This window comes from Anser brachyrhynchus (genome assembly GCF_964034855.1).
Source record: "Anser brachyrhynchus genome assembly, chromosome: 1".
Lineage (NCBI taxonomy): Eukaryota > Metazoa > Chordata > Aves > Anseriformes > Anatidae > Anser > Anser brachyrhynchus.
In genome coordinates, this window is record NC_137694.1 from 111,038,873 (window position 1) to 111,059,246 (window position 20,374).

Genomic DNA, 20,374 nt, shown 5'->3' on the forward strand with positions numbered 1-20,374 from the left:
GAAAGAAAAAAAAGGTCATTATTTTGCTTCCAGAGCAGTGCAGTTTCTGAATGGTGCTTTCCATTTCCACAATGCTCAAGCTTTTGATTTGAAAGTAGCTCCTGTCTTTGATGCCAGAGATGTTTTAGATTATGAAAGCATTAGTCTAGCATAATACAGCAACTTCTACGTGTCCTGTGTGAAATGTGCTAGACCCACTGAAGACGCATGTGGTGCAGCGTGAAGGCAGGAGATGGTGGGATCCAGCTTCTGGGAGGGGAGTGCAGGGAGCTAGGAGGGATGACTACGTTCCACTTTCACCTCTGTGGAGTGGTAGGGAAGGGGTCTGAAGTGCTTTGAAATACTAACAGCTTTTCCAGTCCAAATAAATCTGACATTAACACATTGTTTCAAGTGATTCTAGAGCATTTCTACTGAACTACAGCACTAACTGTCCACTCTGTTATTTTTGTTGATGCAGCTTCTCTCTTTATTGCAACCTCATTTCATCAGCCAGATGAATTCAGGTTAGCCAAGAAGGCCAGTGGAGCTCAGAAGCCAGGGAACATGATGGCTCATGGATTGGCCTGCCTATCCGATCAGACTGAAGTGGGAAAAGAGGCCCTTTATCATGGACAGAACCGAGCAAAGAAACTGTGGTACCTTTAGCAGCAGGACACGCTGCTGAAGTACATAATGCTCACAGCTTCGGTACTTATGGTTAAAAAGAAACCCAGCTAATAAACAACACGATTTATTAGACTAACATAACTAATCCTATACAAGTCTGGCATTGCTATTAAATAACCCAACCCTCCTGAAAAATATTTTGAAAGGAAAAATTAGGGAATGCTTTCAAGAAGTTGATATACTGAGCAGCCCCCGCATTGTGAAAAGCGCATGACTCAGCTGGCAAAAATTATCAGCTCCCCGAAGCACGATTGTCTGCAAGCTCCAAAAAACTACAGTACGTTTTAAATGCCCAAACCAAGATGGCCCAGTGGCTGCCCAGCTACAATAATGAGTTAATGAATCGGAAGGAGATTGAGTGCAAGTTTTCTGTTCGGTAGAGGGTCATCTCGGGGAGCTGATGAAACAGCCCTTGAGGCTTACAATTACAAAGTCTGTTTTAAAAATAATCAACGCCCTGTGCACTGGGGGAAAGCACAGTTCAGCAAATATATGTATATAGCTTTGCTAATCACCCACATGTATATTTCACACAGAGTTCCCTGTTCTACTTCAGTGCTTTTGATCTCAGGTCTTTAAAAGCCAGTTGGTTAATTTACCAGGAAAAAAGAACTTTATTACCTTTACCGTTGTGGAACGTACTCAATGGCTTGCCAATTATTAACAGAAATGCTTTCTAGAGGAGTCTAGAATCAACTTGTTAAAACACTTTCTGATAATCCGAAATACAAAATCTGCAGCTTCAGTTAAAAAAATCTCTGCTGAAGGGGTATCCAACCTAAATCCTGCACTGGCATTTGAATAAATTTACACGTTGTTTTTAGCTGCAGTCATCGCTGTGGGGGACTATCCTGCCACACCCCCAAAATGACTCAATTCACAGGGAAGGGCTAGTGCTTCCATTTAGCCAAGTGCCCGAGCATTAAGCAAGCACATGGGTATTTTGCTCACAGAGTACGTCTGCTTTGCTCTCGTAGGATATAACCCTTCATGGAGAACTGCACTTACACAGTGCCGGCTGTTCACGCATGCGAAACATTCAGAGCAGTCTTAACGTTTCTACAAAATGATAAAAATCCTGTAAAATTGGCAAATATCATGAAGTTCATTTTACTACAGCAAAATGGATGAGACTTTAGAAGCTATGCTTCTCATAATCCCTTCACTTTAACATCCTATAGCATTGTCAGAACATTGTCAGTGCAAAGCTAGAAGCCAATTAATAGTATATAGCTCATTGCTCAAAAAGAAAATAATCACAGAATTACAGAATGGTTTGGGTTGGAAGGGACCTTAAAGACCACCCAGTTCCAAACCCCTGCCATGGGCAGGGACACCTCCCACCAGACCAGATTGCCCAAAGCCCCATCCAGCCTGGCCTTGAACACCTCCAGGGTTTCGGCATCCACGGCTTCTCTGGGAAGAAGCCTACATCATGGGCAGAATTAGCAGAAGCCTACGTTATCGGCAGAATTAGCCTACACCATTTCAGCAAAAGTAACAAACACTGATGTATCACTGAGTTGCACACCTCAAAAATAGGGTGGAAAGCTATACATCAGAAGTTCTGTGCGGCGTCACTAACAAACACTGTCTGACAACATGTAATTTTAAGAAGTGTGATTTATTTAACATATATTAATAAACTAAAGAAGTATTAGACATTTTGACATAACTCAAACTACATCTGCTTTCTAAAATCAGATCCCTTGAAAACAAGGTAACCACATCCTCATGGTAACCCAAATTCTCACTTCAAGTGAGGCTCCATTTTGCAACCAATCGCTGGGTATCACAGAGATAAACGATTCATTGGAACAAGCCCCTCTGGTTTTCAGAAGCAGCTGGGGAGAAGGGCAGTTGTTTAAACGTAAGACTCCATTATACAGAATTATAATAAATTATTTAGACTTAGTTTGAGTAGCTTGGGAATTAACAATCACTTGCAACTTCACATGTGATTCCTATTGCCCTCAGTTAATTATTTTTTTATTGCAAATAAAATTAATTTCTGCCCATTATTTTTACACACAAAGATTACGCCTGGCAACTTTTTTCATCCCTTTTCTTACAATCATTTTCAGTAATAAACCGAAGTATAAATGCAAGGCTTTGCATTTTTGTTCTAGGTGGGTGGGGGTTTTTTGTTTGCTTGTTTTAATAAATCCCTGCTCAAGTGACAGTTTGATGAACTGAATTAAGTTCAGTTGGCAACTGAAACAATTATTTGCCTGGGCTAGTCTAAGAGAAACACAGGTGCACTGGAAATAGCACTTTAAATGCATTTGGCTTGTGGACAAGCTTCTTTTCTACCTGTATTACTCCAGTACACATTTAACTTTCAGTGCTGCTGAATCATAAGCCTTTGGGGCCTGTTTGCTTTTTTGAACAAGTCACCCACAGACTACTCAGGGGAAATAAACACATGAAGAGCAAGCAATCCTGTGCCTCTTAAGAGAGAGGGCCAATGTCAATGAGTTCTAAAAATACAGGAAAAAATGTAATACCTCTGTGCCCTCCTGCTGCTTCAAAACCAAGTGAAATCGCCATTCATAACTACATCAAGCACAAAAGCACACAAAAAAATCCTAAGACAAATGCTTGCCTCTTCTTCTCACAAGAGAACACCAGTAGGAAGGGGTAACAGCAGCACAAGGCACGACCAAGCTGTTTCGGGACCTTCACATTTTGTTGACTGATGGAGCATCCCAGCCCCACACTGGTTTTCATTTCCATCGTCACGTTCTGGGATCATAACAGATAACTGCAAAATCAGGTTTCCTGCCGACATGGCCCTGCACCGACAGCAGGCTGTCCTCGGTACCCTGCAGCCTGCGAGGCTGCCGTGGGGCGAGCATTTCCCCAGGCAGCAGCAATGCCACGAGCCCTCCCGGCCCCGCTGTCCTCTCGGGTGTCCCCTCATCCCCACCCGCCCCTCATCCCACAGGCAGCTGCCGGGAGGGCAAGCCATGGCTGGGCCAGGGGCAGAAGGGCTGGCAAGATTTATGTTTGAATCCCTACCACGAAGGAGTGGTATTACCACCACTGCTGGCACACTACTAAGGTTGGGCTTGCATTTACCTGTGTTTATTTTTTTACTTATTTATTTTCCCCATTTGTCTTTTTCAAGGTCTCCTGTATTTTGATTCCAGCCCTACACCTGCGGCCTGCTGAGGTAGCTGTAATAATAAAACATGATGGCACAATTTGTCTTTTGATGAGTTCGTAAATCATGGAGCTCCATCAATGTAATCCAAGAGGCAAGTTTAAGAAGCACTTGTTCTGCAGTAGGTGTTTGCCCGTTCTCGCAGGGAAGGTCTGAACAGAACCAGGCGGCTTTGCCTTCCGAGTCCCTGACCCTCCTGGAGCAAACAGCCCTCACGGGGAGTTCTGGGACGAGATCAAGTTACCACATTGAAAACAAACGAGTAAAAAAAGCCCACAAAAAACCTTGCACCTACAATTCATTCAGCCAAGGGCTCTTTTGGGACTAAGCTGCTTGCTCCCAACTCAAACCTATGCCTCTTACCAGCTACGTGTAAGTCCCTGTGTTCACTGCCTACACTTAGGAGCTGAATGTCCCTGCAAGACAGACCACACCAATGTAGTAAGTCACAGCTTAATTTCATTTCACAACTCTCACTTCATTAATCCCTTTCCCAATGCCCAATTCTCCATTACTTTTGCAGCAGACTTCTTCATGCTGCCACATCCTGGTGTATCCCAGCAGGCTGACAGCTCACGTTTTTCAAAGACAGCTTTGCCACAGACTACAGATCGCAGTCACAGGTTACAATGCCACATTTTACTACCGAATAATTTCCGTTCAGCCAGGCATGCTCTATTCTCTGAAAACCACTCTTGGAACAACAACAGATTTTGTGCTGCAAGACCTAAAGTTATGGTTCAGAAATACAGTTTTCAATGCTGCAAAGACTGAGAACATTAAGATTCAAATTCTAATAAAAGAATTAGGATTATAGTGAAGGCCTCTGATCACAGCCTTTTAAATCTTCTTTACAAAGAAAAAGTCTCAGCAAGTGAGCACGCTCTTAAGACCATGATTGCCCTATCTGTTTAAATGGCAGATATGATATAATAAATATGTATCTCAAAATATACTCAGAATAACTCAAAATAAAAATACCACATTCTGTGTGAGACATGGCCCTGATCAGCAAATTTTCCATCCACTGCATGAAACAGATGGGATGTAAGGATCCATCCAACACTGCACAAAGGGAGCAACGATAAGATGAGCAAGGTAATGAAACCAAACCTTGTGATGAAACCAAACACCTGTTAGCAGATGGTTGGTATCTCAACCGAAAAATAAGTATGTTCAAATTATGTTCAGAGGAGTACTTTCAAACAAAGCTTGTGCTAAATTTTGCATGAGAATGCACTGCAAATGATGATGCTCCAGGACTCATGGCTTCATTTGTAGTGTCACCAATGAGAACAAAGCCTTGCTGAAGTGAATTAACTTATAAGTGTAAGTGCCTGAGCCTGCACAGTTGAGAACTTGGGGCGAAACGTGTCCTCTTGCTATGCTTTCACATGGATTATACCAAGCAGTCGCATGCCAGGACACCGGCAGCAAGCAGCAGAGCCACCCCTGCCCGGCCCACCCCCAAGGGCTCTTATAGGTGCAGCAGCTCAGCTTTCAGCACACCCTTTGCTGCCTCTTGTGCCCACCCTGGGTATGTTGGGTACATTTATTTAAGCATCCGTGTCACTTCAGGTGCCTCTATTACAGGAAATGACGGAAAGCACCAAATGTGAAGTGCTACTTACAGGATGGTTTACTTCAAAAATGCATCTTGTTTTTCAGCTAAATGATTTAGCAAGTACAATTTTTTAGAAATGTACTGAACAGGTCCCAGTGTTCAAGATTTCAGAGCCAGCACCCACAGATGAAGAGGGAGAGGCTGGTCTGATCTGGGGGGGGTGATGCTGTGCCCCATCCCTGGGGACGATGCCAGCCTTGGTCCATGGTGCAGCTTTCCTCTCACTCTGGCATGAACTGCATACAGCCAGACTGTTAAAGACCTTCAGCCTGGCTTAAATGATTTTAACAGCCCATAGTAAACCAGGGCTTCAGAGATTTCTTCAATTTCAAATTTAATTTAAAATGGAAGTGAAAAAGAAGCAGTGTTTAGGAAGTATGTAAAAACCCAGGCGTAAGTATCTGAAAGATAATTTCAACCTATGCTTTTACTACCAATATTAATACCCACACCCAGTGTGGCATCAAATACCACCCTACTCTATTTCCTTCCCCAGTAACTTGTAAACATTTAGAGCAGCATCAACCAGGGCTGAAAACACAGGACAGCCACCACCAAAGGACAGGCTGTGAAGGAGCTGGCACGCAACTGTGCATACACAGCAACAAATACACCCTGCACCAGTAACTCAAGCACACCACCTTTGCTACTGGCAACATTTGTCCACTTACTGGGGTACAAAAGGAAAGGATTTCTGATGAACAAAGCTCTTTTATGAGAGGAGAAACTTACCGGTTGTTGTAGCTGTACTACACCTTAGTGTTTCCATGCTCTCAAAACAATTTGTGAAAAGTACATTATTGTGATTTTCAAGGCACTGCGAAGGCACACAATTTATGACCATGCTGGAGACACAAGATCGAGGCAATGGAAGACCTGCTGTAATGAAGGCACTGACATCTTAATTCTCACACCAGCAACCAAACAAGGGGTCCTAGCCCTGATGTACCACATGCTCTTCCACGATTTTTGTGAAGTCCAAATACCTTACTTAAAATTCTGGAGTCAGAGGGCTAAAATCTTTTAGGTGCAATCCATTAAAGTGCATTTGTCCAGATGAAATAATGAACTACGTAACAAGAGCTGTACCTCAAAGTAATATGCAGTGTTTATTATGTCTCCATTTTTATATGGTTCTATACATAAAAAGGGTTATTCTCTAATCTTCTTCCTCTGCAACTCTTTGATCATAGGCATAAATGGAATTTCTGCTCACTTAGCTACTTTTTTTTTGCCTGAATGCATTTTTTGATGAAATTGGCTTACTTACTGGACAGAATGCAAGGAGCATACATATTTTATGCATTATGCCAATAATAGATACATTTGTTTACAGGGAAGAAGATTCAAATACAAGTCATGACATGCTCTGGCATCTTTACAGGCAAAGCATATAAACATTCTTTCAAAATCTGCAGCACCCCAATGGTTCATTGAAGCATTAACTCCATTTACTTCTCTATTCTTTCTTCTGCTCTCCCCCGCCTTCGTGCAAAAGTAATTCTGGAAGTCCAGTGAGATGCCTTTTCTGTCCCTCCCTTGCTCGTTAACGCAATGTGGCAGAACTGTGCCAATGCCCATTACCCCAGCATCACGGGTAATATCACATGCTGGGATTTCTCCTCCTAATCCCTGAAGGGCCCACAAAGTCAAAAACAAACTTGTTTGTCAAAATCGGAACTTGTTATCAGCATGACCAGCAGCAAAGGTCACCCCAAAAAGGCTATCTGAAGGGTTCTCCCTTCGGTTTCTGGGGACCAGCCACTCAGGTTAGCAAATTTTCTTGGTCTGCACCACAAATCAAGACACAGCCTCTCCCATACTGAGAAACAGGCCCAAAAGCTGGCTGCAAAGTCAAGCTCAGGAGGCTGAGAAATTTCAGGACTGAGCTGTTCCTCTTTCCAGTTCCTCAGTGCACTGATCACATCTCAAAGCTTCTGCCACAAGTGCGAGAATATTTGTTGCAGTCATAGCCCTCTCCCCCCATGATTCAGTAACGCTGATGAATTTCCTAAAAATACGTAGGGAACTGCAGGAATAACAAAAACTCTGGAGATGTCAATCTGGATAGCTTGTCTCCATCCTGCCTCAGTCACAAAGCACCTATGTGATGCCATGCAAGCAAAAATCTTTTCACCTCCTCCCACAACACCCTTAATTGCTTCGTGTTTCCCTCCCCTCTGTTTCTCTCCCCTCTGTTCTCTGCGGTCCTGATAGAATTTGCTTTCCCTGTTGCCTTCTTAACAGGCAATCAGACCCACTTTTTTACTTTTCTCTCCATTATCACAGTAGTCCTGCTTGACAAACCTATAATAAGACATGGCCGATTGCTCTGGAGGGCTGGTGAATGCCTGGTAGATTGAAGCCCAGCTGTTTACAGTGTAAAAAAGATGATGAAGTGAAAGATGACACCTGTGGGTGGTCGCTGCATTTATTTATTTTTTAAGGGATTCCAAGTCTCATCCTAAACTTACAATGGTATGTCTAGCCAAAACAGATCTTCCACGGAGATATAGAAACAGAAGGCAATGAAAAGCTGCAAGGTGCTGAGAACCAGGGCCAGCTAGAAGTCTTCTCGATTCTGCAGGCGGCAGAACAGAAGGAACTAATGGACTCCTCTGACAGGAAGACACAATCAGTGAAGAATTTACCAGAAATCTCTAGATCTACCCGAATAAGTCAGCGGAATTCACAAAAGGGAAAAATCCAGAGGGGGAAAAAAAAAGAAGAAAAAAAACAGCACTGGAAAATTCTAAGGAATATATCTGAAGCGTGAGAGGCTTAATGAGACCATTTTGTGAAGATTTAATAAGATTTTATAAAGATTCCATAAGCAGAACCTTGTGAAAGTGAGCATTTTTGAAGCACGCTGGACCGCAACCAACTTAGTAGAAAAATCGGGAGAGAAAATTGCATGGTGGTAGCTTCAAAGATAATAGCACTTTTAGTCCACAAGACAGTACGTGCACTCAGGCTATTTACACAGCGCTGTCTGGAAGATGCAGTTACATGCCTGCTATCACAGGCCTGCTGCCATTCCCTCTGAAAAGCATCCCGTCCCTGTCCCTGCACAGCTTTTTACAGCAAGCTTTGGTGAAAGAAAGACAGTAACGTTATTCCTCAGAGCACTGACCACCTCAGCCCTGAAAGAAAGTGCAAGGGACAAGAGAGAAGAGCATCTTCACCTTCCGTGCCCCCAAAAGTTGCTGTGGAAAACAAGACCATAGCAATCTGAAGCATTTTATTTGCAAATATTTCTTCTGCTTGAAAACAGCTGACATTTTTTTCCACACTAAAGCACACATATCCCTGGTCAAGCAGGTAGCTTTGAAATACAATGTGTGGTGGATTGGGTTGCAAGAAATGGAAAAGGAAAGGGAACGAACTGCACCTTGTATGCTGAAGGTACACACCACCTACTACCGGAACGGTACAGCAGGAAAGACTCCAAGAATTTGGTAATGCCTCACTTCTCTTACCAAAGTAAAATTCCCTGCTCCTATCCTGCTTTTTGTGACAGCACTACATACAGAGCAATTCTCCATCACCCGGTGTTTAAATGCATTTACATGAAGGCCTTTTGCTCTCCACATCTACTTCTTTTCCCAGTGCTTAGCTAATGGAAGCCCTCATCAAGCACCTCCCTGGTCCTCAGACAGTAGCCACTGAGTCAACCTGGTAAAATATGAAATATACCTCCACAGATAACCTCAAGTATTTGAGGAACTGGTTGAAACAAAGCTTTTCTTTTTCAAGGGGCAGATTTCCTACACTCTTTCACCTGGGGTTGAAGAAACAACATTTACCTGGACTCTCTAACCCAGAAAGGCTCAGGAGGGGAAAACAGGAAGGCTACGCTGGCCTCAGCAAGCACACGGGTGCTGCATGTGTTCGTGGTAAAGGACCACCCATCACTGCAAGGACCAATTTATTCAGGACAGAAAAGGGATGCTGCACAGCCTAAACAATCTCCACAGGAGAATCAACTGTCAAATCTTGAGACACTGGTAATAGAAAAAAAAAATCAAGGATACTAAGAAAAAGCCTGAGGTGGAGATTATTATTTTATCTTTTAAAAACTTTACCATTTTCAGGCTTTAAATTGCTTTTGTTTTTCTTTTTTTGGTACGTCTGAAAATGTTAATTGCCTCCTGCCTTGTAATCTTCTAGCTGTTCTGAGGTTCCCTTTATTCCCTGTAGTCACGTGAACAAATCCTCTCATAATTATGCACCTCCGTCAGCACTGATGAGCTCCCTCCCCTACAGTTCTGCTCACATCACCACTAGATGGGACATCCAGTAACAGAGCACGGTGTGGGTCAAGCTCTGACCAAACACCGAAAAACCCTGCAGAGCAAGAAGCTGCTCGTGGCAAGAGAGTACAGGTAGCTCCCAGGCCCTTGTCGAGGGCCATCAGTTCCCAGGGCAGGTGGCAGAAGCCAGCAAAGAGGCTCGGGACACCACCAGCCACGTCTCCCTTCATCTGGTTCTCCAGTGGCAAGGGGACCGCATGCCCCGTCCAGACCTTGTGCTTGCGGCAAGAGCTGGGGCAGCCATGACAGGGTGAGGAGCTTGGCCACGGCGATGGAGAGAAGACAGATGAGGGCAGCTGAGGAGAGTCAATCTCCTTGTGACACAGGTTGTTAACTCTGGAGAAGAGGAGGCTCAGGGGAAACCTCATTGCTCTCTACAGCTACCTGAAGGGAAGGTGTGGGGAGCTGGGGGTTGGCCTCTTCTCACAGGTAACTAGCGATAGGACTAGAGGGAATGGCCTCAAGTTCTGCCAGGAGAGGTTCAGGTTGGAAATGAGGAGACATTTCTTCTCAGAAAGAGCAGTCAGGCACTGGAACGGGTTGCCCAGGGAGGTGGTGGAGTCACCGTCCCTGGGGGTGTTCAAGGAAAGGTTGGACGTGGTGCTTAGGGACATGGTTCAGTGGGTGGCACAGGTGGTAGGGGGATGGTTGGACCTTGGATCTTGGAGGTCTTTTCCAACCTTAGTGATTCTGATTCTACAACACATGCTTTTCCTAAATACTTTTTAGTTTACAGTAGGATTTTAGCCTTGGGTGTGCGTGCTGGACCTCTCCAGAGCTCTCTCTTGCACCGCAGCAGTTTCCCATCTGCACGGACATTTGTCAACAGGCTGCCAGCACCAGTCAGGCAACACAAGGAGAAATCGCCCCTGTTCAGCTGCGACTGCTTTCAACCCCTATGTTAAACACCCACGCAATGTAGGAAAGCCCTGTGAACCACTCCCAGGCTTATTCAAGGCAACGTTTGCTCTTGGTTGTATTCAGCAGCATTACAGTGAAGTTGGTTTTCAAAAATATCCAAAAAAAGAACAAAAGCTAGCAGCTTTAAAAAAGAATAATAATAAAAAACTTCTGAGAAATTATTATAAAAATAGCATACACTGATTCAATAAATGAAAATGATTGATACTGCAGGACCTATTTTAATGATCTTTCTCACATGCGAGTATCAAATAAAACTTCGTGATATTTCTCAAGAGTGGATACATTCCAAATCTGAAGAAATCACATCTTCGTGAACCTTATTTTTCCCTCAGCTGCCTTCAGGTTTTTCCAAGCAGTAGTATGGCTGAATTTCAAAACAGATTATACTTTATAAATGCTGCTGAATACATGAATTTTAACAGCCTAGCCATTAACACCACATTCTGCTGCTGCCGAGACGCATGACAAGCTGAACGGCGCTTGTTACCATCCCTGCTCCCTCTCTCGCAGCAGGCAGCAGACATGTTTTGCAGCAAGATCTGTGAGTGCATATCTCCAAGCAGTTTAAAATTTTGTGCCTCCCTTCTGGTTGAAGTGACACTTACCACACTTCATTACATAAGAGCTACTTGAAAAATGGGCTCCAAATCGGAAACAGCATACTGTAAGAGGTAATTAGATTAATTAATTTACTAATGCATTACTTATTTGTACCAGTGATTGGCTGAAGACACCAATCAAATGGTAAAATGGCAAAGAGACAGGATGCTTGGAAACAATTCAGCACTACTGGGGACCAGTAATCCCACCATGCTTGCCTTTATTATATGTTTAAATGTTTCCTGTGGGCAATTCTTGGTAATTTGGGTAAAGCCAGTATTAGGAGCAAAACTAGAGAAGGCCCTACTACACTGACGTCTACAAGGGGTAATGACCATAAGCATATAGATAGGCGGAAAGAATTGAAGTGTTACATATAGCTTTATGGCTTGGTCACCAAAAGCTATTTCAAATGCTAGTATTCCAGTGAGAAACCAGATTCCAAATAAGGAAACATTTACTGAAGCAAGATTTCGGTTTTTTGTTTTCCTTCCCAAACACCTTCGTACTGCATGTTTCATTATAAAATTCAGACTCTTTTTGCTTCAGCAGTAATTTAATTCAGTTGTTGCTCTCGCTCTCTTCTGGCGAAGAACAGAAACCGCTATAAAATCAAGTCAGACTGTAATTGTTTCTGCAATAGCATCTTGTTCAAAGGTTCTGATGAGTGAATAAATAACTGCATTAAGCAGCAGTTGAAGACCAACTTAGCAGAAATACCTTGATGATTATTAACAGCCTAAGCAATCACTTCCCATAATACCACTGAGCCCTGAATATTTTATTTGCTGAGACCAAACTTCCATTCAAATTGTCATTGCCCGTGGGTGAAAGACTTCACTGTGTTACCAATGACCTGGGAAAACAAGAAACCACCTTCAGGCTTTGCAAAGTTTACAGGTAAGCAGAGTAGCAACTACCTGCCAAAATGTGTTTTCGCTCTGTATATAGCAAAGCCTGTACTCATCTTGCAGTAAGGGCGGCAGCGTGGTCTGGCAATCCATCTACAGGGTGACTGGGATGAGACAGCTTGGGACAAGGAACAGAACCAACCCAAGTACGGTAACTCAAGGAAGCTAAAGATAAGCACACAGGTTAGACTAAATGCAACATTACAGTTCTGTATTCAGTACAGAACTAAATTTTTTTATACTGTATTTATAAAACACTAATTATAAGCAATGGGCAACTGATAAACATTGTCGTTACTTCATGCAAGTAAGGACAGTTCTAAATGTTTTTGAGTATTATGGCAATACAATATAGAAAACCTCCCTGAAACAGCTCATATATTGGTTCTCCAAAGAAAGTCTTCATGGTCAGAAACTTCAAGCTGTTTGATTGATTCATAAACCAGATTCTGATACAGGATTCAAAGCAAAAATTGAATGATGAATGATTGACATAGCTTTCATGGATCACAGATCACGATCCAGAGAATTACAGGCCAGTCCATTTCACTTCAGTCTCGTAGAAACTCATGGAGCAAGTACTCCTGAATGTCATTTCTGAGCACAGGGAGATGATGATGATGATTTGCAATAGCCAAAACAGATTTAACAAAGGTAAATCATGCTTGATCAACCTGACTCGCCTTCTAGGATAAAATGGCATGATTGGTGAGTAAGAAAATAAAGGCAGTAGATGCTGTCTGCTTTATTTTTAGCACAGATTTCAATAGCATTTCCCTCTTCAATAGCAACACCTTTGAATCCAAGTTGAGATGTTATGGTTTGGAAGGATGGACTACTAACCGGGTGAAGAACTGAATGTAGTGTCAAGCTCAATGGACAGTGAGTGGTTCATGATTGTACTCCACGTGAAAGGAAATAACAAGAATACCACAGGGATCTATCTTGGCACCTCTTTTGTTTAATGTCTCTGTCAATGGTATGGGGGGCGGGGAGGGTAGTCAATATGCTTGCAGGCAGAGCTGCCATTCAGAGGGACCTAGACGGCTGGAGGAATGAGTTGACAAAGACCTCATAAAATTCAACAGAGACAAATGCCTGGCCCTGCCCCTGGGAAGAAAAAAGCCCTGGCAATGATACAGACTGGAAAGTGGCCAACTGGAGAACAGCTCTGCAGAAAAGGCTCAGATGGGCAACTGCAAGCTCGCAGTATGTCCTGACAGCAAAGACGGCCAGTGGTGTCCTGGGCTGTATGAAGAAAAACAAGTACAGTAGACTGAGGGAAGCAATTAACCCCTTCTACTTTGACACTGATTAGACTGCATCCAGAATACTGTGTCCAACTTTGGGCGTACAAGAAAGACAGTGATGAGCTGGAATGAGTTCAGCAGAGGGTCACTGGGATGGCTGAGGGGGGTTGGAGAACTGGCCTGTGAGAAGAGACTGAGGGAGCAGAGCTTGCTCAGCCCAGAGGAGGAATGGCTTCAGGGCAGCTACCGCCTGCCTGCTCACACCAGTGGGGACATCACCAAGACACCAGCAGGAGCTGCTTCGCAGGGGGGCACTGCAGGAAGAGTCAGCAGCTGTTGTTTGAGACAGGAGACGTTCTTAGTGGATATACGGAAACAGAAGTCACAGGGATAATTAAGCAGAGGGAAAAAGCTGTCACAAACATAGCACCATACAAGATACTACGAAGAAAATCAACTCCATCCCAGCCAAAACAGCACAAGCAGCCAAGAACTGTTGTTGTACAACACCGTCCTCAGAGGTTTTCAAGACCAGGCCAGACAAAGCCCTGCATAGCCTGGTGCAATTTGGTATCAGCCCTGCCTTGAGCAGCAGATTGGACTCAAAGGCCCTTTGCTATCTGAGTGCCGAACAGTTCTGTCCATTTGTTTTGTATGGGGAGGCTGAAAAGACTTCAGGGATATGGATAAGGTTTGCCCGTTTTTTCTGTTATCTATCCCAAAGAAGGGTAAACGATGGCTTAGTCAACTTTATGGACAGACAAAACACAACAGTCACAATGTCAACATCACATGCTTAAGTCACATGTTCCCGGGTGAGGTTTCTTGCGCCACTTTATTAGCTCATTACCTTGGCTAACAAGGAAGACAATACGTTACTTTAGAAAAATCCCCTATCTTACCAGGTATACAAACTTTTGGATCAGCTCCAGACGTTAGAAAAGTAGTTATAAGAAAATAACACAAATGCAGTTACTGGATTGTAACATAAAATATACTAACAGGATACAGGGTTCTGCTCACCGAGATCCAGTTCTGCACACACCACTTGAAGGGCAGGATGTGAAAGTAATGGCTGCTACTACCATGGGATGAGTTGTTTTTATTAACTAAAAGGCAAAAGCTCTGTATCATCACTAATCCTCCCATGAGAGCACACGATAACTGAGAAGTCAGTGTAGCATACTTTCAGCACTGGGGAAAAGTCAACAATTTCTGTGAATGTGCAACGCCATGTAAATATTTAATGTAAAGATTACTACTTCCAAAAAAAACTATTTAATGACAAAAATGTTTCTCTCCAGTTCTCATTTACAAAATTAACCCCAGTGATCACAACACTGGTAATCAAGAGCTGGTAGAAGATGGTCGTATTTTACCAAGTGGTCAGTTCCAACCTGTTTTATTTAATTTCTCTTCCTTGTACATATGAGTCATTGTGGACAGGAACCAACTCAGGATTAATACGCGAGATCATGTTCTATTGAGACCTGAATCCTGACCTCAAGGACTAATATAAACAGTAGGTTACAGGAAATACTGAGGGCAACATGCTAAAACAACATTTGCTATTTGCACAGACTTTATGTTCAGAAACACTGCCTAATGTCCAAGTCTAATCCACAGTATTAGAACATGGATTTTTTATTCAAATACCTTGTATTACATCAATAGATTAAAAAAAAAAAAAAAGAGTAAATGGATTTTAGAGTAAGATGAACAACCATAAAGAAGACAGTAAACTGAACAAGAGCAGTAAATATATCATATTGTAGACCTACAGCAAGGATGGCCAAATTAGATTGAATAAATCAAGACTAACTACTGGGATGGAACATTTCGTAATGTAACTGAAAAGGTCAATAAAAGCTTATTGTTTAGAATTAAATCCCTCACAGATTTCTGCTCCTAGTCAAAAGTGCCTAGCTTAACCATCATTGAAAAAAATTTAAGGGCAAAGCATCTGTCTCAAGTATGTAAGACAGAACAAGAATGACATTAAGGAAATCAAAATCGACATATTATGGATCTTTATATACATCTTTGACAGAATAAAAGCCACCAAAATAAGCTGAAACACATCTTACAAGTTCCCACACAGAGGGAAAGGTAAGGTGGTCAAATTGTCTCCTACGCAATGCTCAGGAGAACCCAGATTCCATTTGGATGGAATTATACGTGACACCAGGCGGACAGCTTAGAAGGCTATGTTAGTAACCAGAATTAGCAATGAAAATTTCAAAAGCCACAGATGAAAACATCTATTACTCTGCACAGTACTTCCAATGTTGGCAGTGAGGCAGCATTCAGATAGCTTTCTAGCTGTGTTGGCAAATAAGAACCGAGAATATACACAGAAGAGGGTGCCATCATAACATTCACTACTAATATGCTGGTGGTGCTGCTTCTTCCCACACAAGTGCCTCTGCTCCAGCTGCTCAGGAAGTTGACCTCTCAATGCTCCTGTTTAAGTCCAGTGGAGGAGATCCCTTGTTCATAAATCCATATGGTACACTCAGACCAGGAGGGACAAAACAGGACAGCAGGTGAGCTGGCTTTGCAATCCAAATTGTTAACAAGAAAAATTTCACATAAATAGAATTTATCATTCAGATAAGAATTATACAGACTCTGCGACAGTTAAACCCCCTCTTAAATATATCACTTGGACACCATTGCCTGACCAAGGTTTCAGACCATGGCTGCCTCACATGTAGAAGATGTTCAAGGCGACTCCCTCTCAGAGAGGTGTGCTGGAGCAGGGACTGCTCGAGCAGTTCTTGCAGCATGGCTATTCTTGTTCAGAAGTCTGAACCTGCCATGTCAGAGGAAAGGGTAAGGTGAACTGAAGTCCCAGTTCAGCAAAACAAGCACTTTGCCTCTCATTTGGTAGAATTCATTTTTTGAAGTACTGCTTAAGGCAATGTCAATGATCTCTTCAGCGGGTTTTTCCCCAAAGGTGCTATTTTATGCTATTTTATCTCCAGCTACTCCAATCGTGTGATAAACAAGTCTTTAGAGAATAATGGAAAATTCTACTTAAAAAAAAAAAAAGAGAGAGAGAGAGAGAGAAGCTACAAGCACCAGTGTCCCAAGAATATATTGTCTATTGACAACCAACTTCCAAGAGGACTGCCTGGGCACGAGAGGTAGTCCCTATCACCTAGTGAGGCACACAGACCAAGACAATACAGCAAAGACACCATTCAGACTCTTTCCTGTTGACACCAGCAGAATTCTTGGGCAACGAGCAACCTCGTAACACCCTGCAAGCTGTGAAAGAGGGGAAGGGGACAATGGGAAAGAGTTGGCACCTCAAAGCACTGAGAAGGCTCACAGCAAGGCATTCTACCTGTCTCCAATTCCCTTATCTGAATTAGCTGGCCTCAGCAGAGCGCATACTATTTTAGAATACGTTTTTCTTAAGAGCTTTACCTCTGATAATGTGCAAAAAAATGCTCTAAATTGATTCTGTTGTAACAGACCAGATAACAGTAATTGCACACAGCCAACTGTTCATACATAATAAAAGCGGCATTAGAGTTTAACTTAAAATTACATATTGCATTTTTATTAGAACTTAAAAGTTCCTCTTGAAACACCTTGACACAGAAGACATTCTGTAAATTACGAGGGCAGTTACATAACTGAAATTTGAAATAAAACTTTACAGCTGCCTACCATTTTACAGAGCTTAACAAAAAGGAGAGGTAGATAAGACATCAGTATTACTCCTTGATAATATGCGAAATTAACTTGGGGGATCACTGTTAGCTAATAAACGGGAGCAAAAGAAGTACCAAAAAGGCAGAGGTAGGCTACAGAAAAATCATTAGATTAAGATTCAATCAGACTTTAACCTAAGTATCTAATTTCCCAAACTAACAGCACAGAAAAAATGTATCAGTGTTTATGATTTATATAACAGGAGAAGCAGCATGAAAGATTTATTACTTCACTTTGATGCTCTATAACAACAATATGACAGTGATTTACATGTTACATTTTCTATTTTCAAAGTCAGCCCAATATTTAAGAATATAAAACCCAAGATAACCAGCAAAGAATACTCCAGGGTAGCCAAATGCTTCATGGGCCACTGATGAGCACAGGAACTTGCATCTTCAAAAAATTGTGATTAATGTAGATGTTGTTTCAGATTGGCTTAGGGCAACCCAGGTCAATGTTTCTCTCAGAAAAGAGTGGCTCCATGCTTTCTCCTTCCCCAGCTGCACCCCCAGCCTGCTCTCCTGCCAGCATTATCACATCTGTGACCTTGTTATCAGCAAGATCAGGGTCCTGTTTTTTTAAGACCCCCCCAGTGAAAGGCAATTTGGGGATTATTTATTTAATTAGCTTGGCTCACATTTCAAGCTGCTTGACAGCTGATCTTGGCTGAACTGAGACAAGCTTCAAGAGGAAGGCTGAAGGACAGGCAGTAGAAAGACTAAGTCAGATCCATCAAACCCTGAATGCTTCTTCCAACTCTGCTCTAGCAAAGCAATCAGGGATGGCTGTTGGCCTTCCTGTGGTACTGCAGATATCATAAAATGGAAACCCTGCCCAAAAGACTTCATTTCTTCCCTGACTGAAGAAAAACAAGCTTGGTCATGTTATGAAACAGATGTAATAAAAATTGCTTGACATACAGGGAGCAGAATTTGAAGTCAACTGCGGAACTTACAAAGGATTTTAGTGAAAGAAGAAAATCTTCCTGCAGATTGTTCTTCAAAAGAGAAAATTACACACAAAAAACAAACAAACAAAACAAACAAAAAACCACCCAGGACACACCACAAACATATTTAGTAAACATATTTAGTACAGGCTGAATAAACAAATCTCAGGAAGTAGGTAAAAGGGAACAGCTCCAAATGTAGCCTTATGTGCATGTAGTTTATCATTTCTCATTTGTACTGTATGAAAACATACAGGCTTTTCAATCATAGAGCAGGACACTACTGTGTTACACATAAGGAAAAACCGTAAGAAGGTAGTCCTTTTCCCAGTAGGTTGGAATCTTTGTTCAGTGGACTGGTTCCAAATAGCTGTAGCCAGGGGGCACTGATCTTAATTAATCAATAAGCTTTTTAACGGATTATGAACACTCATCAGGGGAAAAGGATAGATTGAAAAAAGAATAGATACTCAGAAAATGTGTCCTAGGTTAAGCTATAATAAAAACACATCACATAGATGACCAATTCAATGAAAAACAGCTATGGGAAAAACTAAAACAAAACCCATCTCCTTCAAAGCACACAGGATCAGACTTCCTAAGAAGCAGACACTGCTTATGTATTCACCAGAGTACCTTCTGCAAAAAGAACTAGAAGCTGGTATTACAACAGAGCCAAAATTAATTTGTGTTACCAAAAATTAACTCTGATATCAAGTTGTTATGATTCAATTTTCTGTTGACCTAGTTCTGATGATCTAATAAAAAAATAGGGTAATTTAAATATTTTACACATCAAGAACTTACTGACAAAGCCAATGGGAGTAAAACTTCAAAGGTATTAATGTAGAAAGTAAATAATTTCTAATAATCACGATCTTCTTTCGTTATCCCTAGCACAGGTTTTCACTGTCTTTCAGCATTTCAAACTGAACAATTAGGAAGCATTTTTAATGGCCACGTTAAGTACAACAGGTTGAGTACAGAACTAAGCTACAACTCTTAGCTATCAATTCTGCATTTGTATTTTTATTTTAGGTGTGCACACAAAAAAATCTTGGGTGGGGAAAAAAAATCAGCAGGTTAGAAAGAAAAGTTATGACTGTCATTGTTTTGGAAATTAATTCATATGTTCCACTAAAATTGAAGTACTTTGTATTAGCTTCAGGTGCACATATTTAACTGGAACAAAGTCCTCTTTAAGTTCCCTTAGCGATCATCGCAAAAAATTTTTACATGGTTCTGACCATATTAAAAAACCCTGCTACTATTTACCAACCTGGAGGTCAGTAGGAAAGTTCAACACTTCTAAACAAAGTTTAAATCCACAGTGAAAGCACAATACAGAGGTATTCATATGTTCATTAATACTGATGAAACCACTCACGAGGAAAGACTATACTGTAATCACTAAATCAGCAGCAATTCTTCAAGCTAATGGAGTATCAAAGACATTTGCTTTAATTTTGTTAACAAGCAGGCTGCTGGTACTATTAAGTATTATGCTGGTATGTTCGATGCGTAAATAGATGGAGTTTAGAAAGTTCGGGACCAGGCCAGCCATTTGTAACTGCTTTGCAGAGACAGATTTTGAGTTCCACCACTTTGCCTACACTGGCATGCTTCTTCATCATTAACCAAGGAAGGCACAAACATAGAAAAGCAGCGTCCAGCCCCTCTCAAGTAAAACCAATTAAAGTCTTCTCATGACGAATAAATACATAAATAAAACTGTCCCATCGGTGGCTCCCTGCCCCATCCAGCTCCTCCGCCCCCATCCTGGCCTCTTGCTCTCTTCCTGGCCTCTGCAGCTTCCCAGCCCTCACCACTCCTATGTTTTCCCTCCCCTTCCATTTAATCTCCCTATCAAGAAGGAGGGTGAGAAAGGAGGGCCTTGTAACCCAGCACAACATCCTGGGGTCTGCTGGAGGGGGAGCAGAGACCTACTGTGGGTTTCAATTGCACGGCCAGAGCCTGTTCACCCATCGCTGTAGCGAACTCGGTGTAAGAGAGGAAGAGGTATGTACATCCCGCGTTAGCTGACTGGCCCAGTAAGCAGAAAAGTCTCAAACAGACTCAAAATGTGTCCTTAAAAAAAGATATTGCCATTCGATTTCTTTTGAAAGAGGGGCAGGATGGAGGGCTGCTTGCTTTGCTCCACTCAGCTCTTGGTTTTCAGGGCTGTGGATAAAAGTTATGTTCAAATCTGAGGAGTTTCGAGAGAAACAAACTTTTCTAT

The 20,374-nt window shown here is 42.2% G+C and overlaps 1 protein-coding gene and 1 long non-coding RNA gene across 5 annotated transcripts in view; one reads left to right on the forward strand and one right to left on the reverse strand.

Annotated features, from left to right (window-relative positions):
* Window positions 1–20,374, reverse strand: part of APP (amyloid beta precursor protein) — a 244,534-nt gene that overhangs the window by 139,951 nt on the left and 84,209 nt on the right. The window lies entirely within an intron of this gene.
* Window positions 4–20,374, forward strand: part of LOC308185346 — a 28,838-nt gene continuing 8,467 nt past the window's right edge. Inside the window, exon 1 of the long non-coding RNA XR_013943313.1 lies at window positions 4–20,154. This is a non-coding gene — a long non-coding RNA (uncharacterized lncRNA). The remainder of the gene's footprint in view (window positions 20,155–20,374) is intronic.